Raw genomic sequence first — 6,000 nt, 5'->3', positions numbered from 1 at the left:
AGTATCCTAAATGCACATAATCCAGACTGGCTCTATTCAAATTACCGTGCCTATTGGTTTTTACAAAGATTAAACCATGGGAAACCCAGACTGATTCAAGAAATATACAAATTTAAGAGTCTATGTGAACCAGTTCTTAAGTAAAATTCATTAACCTTTTTGAACGCCAGTTGGCAGGAATCACAGATCTCAGTTAAATAATTGATCCACTTTCTGCTCTTATTTCAACCGCTCTTCATAACCATATATGCATTTTAAGCTTCGAGAACTCACTTTTCTTATGACAAAGGATATAAGGAAAGCAGATTTGTTGTGGGTTTTTTTTCTCTCCAACACAAACATTGCTGGAACAGTAGGAAACTGCAGTGCAGAATCACCTCTATGGCAAACAGGCTGCATGTTCTTAGACCTCTGATGATGCAGCCAGGTGGAAGGAGTATTTTTGTAAAGAGCATTTTTCCCTATCCACATGACAGTGTGTCATGAAATGCCATCTGCAAAGTTGGTATTAAAAATGCAATAGGTAGCAATGAAATATTAAGACAACATAGAAGGTTGAGGGGTGAGTTTTTTTAGTGGCTTAGACTGAGTTTCTATAAGACTCTGTACTTGTGGATTCTTTAAGGTGAAGAAGTATTTAGTGACTGTGGTTTCAGTCTCAGTCCATCCTCCCTCGGTTTACATTGCCTTGTCTTTTTCAAAATTCCCTGCAAAGTCTGGCATAGCAGTTCTCTTATTAGAATCTAAATAAATATTAGAATCTAAATTTAAAAATCACATTCAGAATAAGACCATGATACAGGGATGTCATTCCCTATATTATTTTGTAGTTCAGCAGCTACAGACTCCTACGTGCTGGAGAATTTGCATCTCCAGTCCTTTCACTGAAGTAATGTTTGAGCTTGTTCTTCATTAAATTACTGGCAGCATTTCACAAAGAAGAGGGCGAGCCTGCCAGGTAAATGGCAGAAAACTTTCAAACTTGCACTTGGTTGTTAGGCTATATACTTCTGATGAAGAGTTCAGTATGTTTCTATCACGTTTGCTCTTCAAATCAGCCTCTCGTTATCTGGTTTTCTTTTCAGTTGGATCTTACAACCCTTCACACAGTGATTGCTTGCTCTTTTCAGTTTTATTGAGTGCTTAATGTTTGCCCATCAGGATAAAGTCACTGCAGATAATATACAGCTTGCCAGTCAGAATAATAATTATATACTTGATTCCCCAGGTAAGCTTCTCCATGGTGATCTTTGTTCATTATTTTTTGTTGTGCTCACTATTTAAAGGTGGCCTAGCAACCATCTTTAAATATGAACACACAATGTGCTTGGCATTGTGCAAAACATAAGATGCTATCATCAAAAGAGGATGAATTCTATTATTTATTTGTATGACTGCAGTGTCTAGGAACCCTAGTCATGGATCAGACCTTACTGAGCTAGGCGCTGCACAAACAATATGATCTTTTAGTGTGATGAATTAAATCAAAGTAGTGTGTTTCTGTGGATAGGTGAATGGATTTGAATCTCATGCATTAGAAATTAAGGCTTTAATTAAACAAGATGCTTAAGCACATGCCTAAATCGGGGCCTAAGCACTGCTGATGAATTTTTCTGGACTGCCATTTCACTTTGCATTCTGCAGTGGTATGCAGGGTACTGTACATCCTGACTGCTAAGGCATGTATTACCTCCATTTATTATATTATGGCTTGCGTTTAGATACAAAATATTTGCAAAGAAGCTTACTCCATCTTAAGCATTTGAAGGACAAAAACGTTTTTCACCTTTAAAGGGAAACATGAGTTAGAAGTAACCAACATCTTCTGTAAAACATTTTCCCAAATATACATAGAATCACAGAACTGGAAGGGACCTCAAGAGGTCATCTAGTCCAGTCCCCTGCACTCTAGGAAGGACTAAGTATTATGTTCATGTACATATTTTCCTTAATGTTTGTTTATAAAAGAAATCAGTTTCAATAAGGATATTTCTAGAATTCTTTATAGGCGTTTAAAACTAAACATTGTTCTCTTTGCAAAGAAGATGGGTGAAGGCAGCTCACTTTTATGACTTGGTTTATAGTTCTGATAGCACATCCTCAGCATCATGCCTGTTTAGAATATCCTGAATAAAGAATATCATCACCTTCTTGTACACAACCAGGTCTCTTTCTTAAACAAGTAACTTAGAAGTTTGTTTCCTTGAGATAAAGTCCATGTCTGTACCAAGCTGTTGACTTGTACCAGGAGCATGCATCCTGTTCTTTGAGGGAAAAAAAGAACAGGAGTACTTGTGGCACCTTAGAGACTAACAAATTTAAGCTTGTCGTGGGCTACAGATCACTTCATCAGATGCATAGAATGGAACATATAGTAAGATGATATATATATCTACAGAGAACATAAAAAGGTGGAAGTTGCCATACCAACTCTAAGAAGCTAATTAATTAAGATGAGCTATTATCAGCAGGAGAAAAAAAAAACTTTTGTAGTGATAATGAAGATGTCCCATTTCAGACAGTTGACAACACCTTCTTGTCAACTGTCTGAAATGAACCATCTTGATTATCGCTACCAACAAGTTTTTTTTCTCCTGTGTGTGTGTGTGTGTATATAGATATAGATATATATAGATATATATCTTCTTACTCTTTGTTCCATTCTATGCATCTGATGAAGTGGGCTGTAGCCCACGAAAGCTTAAATTTGTTTGTCTCTAAGGTGCCACAAGTACTCCTGTTCTTCTTGCGGAAACAGACTAACACGGCTGCTACTCTGAAACCTGTTCTTTGAGAAGACACTGCTGCTGGTTATTTGTGTTGTGTGTACAGCATACAAACAAAGAAGTTAGATAAAAACCAAAGACTCTTTCTGGAAGGTTTCAAGAATAACGGTTTCTCCTTTATTTCCTTTAATCCAGAACCATAACACACAAGAATCAAAAACACAGAGAGACAAAGCAGGGTATTCCTTAAGGCAGAGAGGTTCAACTCAGTCCACCTGTCTCATTGCAGACTGACTGCACCAGACCCAACTTGGCGGGCTAGCGGGGCTCACACTAGCACTCTAAAAACAGCAGTATAGACAGCACTTTGAAATTGCAACTCAGGCTGGACCTCAAGCTCTGAAGCCTAGGGAGAGGGGGGTGGGCTTCAGAACTTCAACTGACCTGCAGCTTCAAAGCAGGGTCTCCCACTAGCCAAGTCTCTCAAACATCATATCCCAAACTGGCAATATCAGCTACTCATCTTCAGCTGGTTACGATGAAGCAGTAAATAACAACAAAAGAGGCAGTGGAAAAAATCAAAACAAATATGTTTGACAAAAATCACAATTTGCAGGCTTTTCATGAGCCAAACTGGGCTAAACTGATCCAGTAAATTATTCTCTGGCGAATTACTCACTCAACTCTATGTATGTCCAAGCTAACTTGAATTGATGTTGTAAGTAAATATTTCAAGAGAAATTGTATAAAATGCTTCACTAAAAATCAAGATGCATTATATCTTCTGTTCCTTATCTCTATGTATGTTTGCATGTGAATTTCTAGTGTGCTAGTCACCCTTGTATTACTCCTGGGGGAATTCTGCACCACTGCACAATGCAGAATTCTGCAGAAATTAATGTTGTGCATGCAGAATTTCCTTTCCCCCACAGAAATGGGCTGTAGTACTGCTGGCTGCCACTAGGGGTCACTGGACCTGGCAGAGCCCAGTTCACACATAGAAGACACTGCCAGGGGGAGGAGGAGGAGGAGGAGCTGGAGGGTTCCCAACAACTGCAGTTCCCCACACGCCCTGAAGGAAGGAGAGGGTGGCACGCAGGAAACTCCATGCAAGCCTGAGACCAAGCATCAGGCTGTTTCTCCCTCTGGATCCCTGGACTCTGAAGGGAACAGGGGGGCCCCCACAGCTGGGCTCGAGGGCAGGAGGAGTGTGGGTATCTGGGATGGGGGGACAGCTGGGCTTTGGGGAGGTAGGGGGTTCAGGTGTATTGGCTGGAGGGACAAGGCAGGGCTCTGGGGGAGAGGGTTTGTGGGTGTCTGGCCCCCTAGCAGGGCTCTGCAGGGGGGAGGGGCAGAGAAACAGGAACTGGGTTGTCATAGGGGTTGCTTTAACTCTCTACTTGGAGGGAAATTTTATGTGTGTGTCTGTATTGTTACAGGCATACTTGCTGACTTGAATTTGAAATAAATTACCAAAATAATTGAAACTGACGTGATTATGTAGTGTTATTTTGACAAATAAAATTTGCAGAACTTTGCAGTATTTTAAAATATTGTACACAGAATTTTTAATTTTTGGCGCAGAATTCCCCCAGGAGTATTGTATGTAGGCACTGAAAATAATCATCAGTTCAGTGGATTATCAGACCAATAAGAAATATCTTACCCACTACTTGTGTTCACAGGGTACATAGATAGGGATTCTGAAATAACTTTCTTTTAATATCCATGGGTATTCATCATTAGGGCCTGATGACTTGTATACTGTATGTTGCCACAAATACTGTGTAGTCACTGTTACCACTTACTTGGTTAACATCAGAGTTCTACAAACATCTCATGGTCCAAGTGTTTTATGGGACAGTTGTACATGCTACCCAACAGACAGCAGTCATTTCTCACTTTATTCACAGCCAGCTGCCCTAAACCTTAAAAATATTTAAAATCACACAAAAACCTCTTTGGCTGAAGACAGACCTTCAGTCTGGAGTTTGCCAACTAGTTGTGTGAGTGCAAATCAAGTCTGCATTGCAGAAAGCTATTTCAGAATCTCAAATCTACGTACTATGCAAACGCAGGCAGCGGGTAAGATATTTCTTATTGGCTCAATAAACTGTGGAATGCATAGAAGCTCGAAAAGCCCATCCTTTCTGCTGGTGAAATTGGCAAAACAAATTATCAATCACTAGATCCAACCTTAAATTCAATATTAAGTAATTTTCCCAGAGGCCTTACAGCTTTTCCAGATAAATATTCCAGTCATCTTCATCCATAACACAGCTGGTGTTCACTTGCAGCAGTCTGAAATTAAATTAAGCTGGTTTGTGTTTGGATGTAATGGCTGTTACAAATCAAACGCAGTTAGCACAAAGGACAGAATGGTCTGTTAACACTTGATCAATTGAAAACAAAGTAACTGGATCCCAAAAACCGTGGCTTGTAATGGAATTCATGGCTTTAATCCTTGCATCAACATTTCCATCCAAAATGAGAAAATGAAAGGAAAAATGAGACTGACCTCGTGGATTGTACAATTAACCAAAAAATGTGGCATAGCAATATCAAACTCTTTCTGAATCAAGGCCGCTTTACTGCCACAGAAGAAGAATGAGACTTTGATCAACGCATTGAGTTCCAAGTATCCCCTAATATCCTTCTGTTGATACAAGTCAAAATAAATCACTATAGAACTGTAAGGGGATAACTGGAACTCAGGGTATTGTGCACAATTTGATGCAGCAGGAAACTATAGCAGTTACTGGGACTCTGGGAAACCAAGTGTCAGCTCTTGCCAAGGCTACAGGCATTTGCTAAGAACTGACAAACTTAGAGCTGGAGACCAGACCAGCTCACTTATATGTTAGTGTTGCTCAAAATAGGTATTAGTCTTATAAAAAGATAGTTAGTGTTTAGACTCTACAGAATGTTTGTAAGTTGCTGAAGGTGTTAATCTTATTTGTTACATCTGTATTATGTGCTATAAAGGAAATGTGCAAGTTTTGCTTTATAAACAAAAAAAATTTTGCTCTAAACTTGTGAACTCAGATGGGAAAAACTACCAAAGACAGATGAGCTATCAAGGAACATCGCAATACAAAGGATTGGTGAATGGTCCTGTTGTATCTTGGAAATACTACATGAAAGCAAGCTCATCCTATGGACTTGTAGGCTGAATGAAGGAAATAAAACAAAGACAAGAAAATTTTCTGTGTCTTGGCTGTTTGAACTCTTGCAGGGTCAGAGTCACTAAACTGAAGCCAGAGATACCCCTGGG

The sequence above is a fragment of the Chelonia mydas genome, chromosome 2 (assembly GCF_015237465.2).
Source record: "Chelonia mydas isolate rCheMyd1 chromosome 2, rCheMyd1.pri.v2, whole genome shotgun sequence".
NCBI lineage: Eukaryota > Metazoa > Chordata > Testudines > Cheloniidae > Chelonia > Chelonia mydas.
This window is presented reverse-complemented; position numbering follows the sequence as displayed.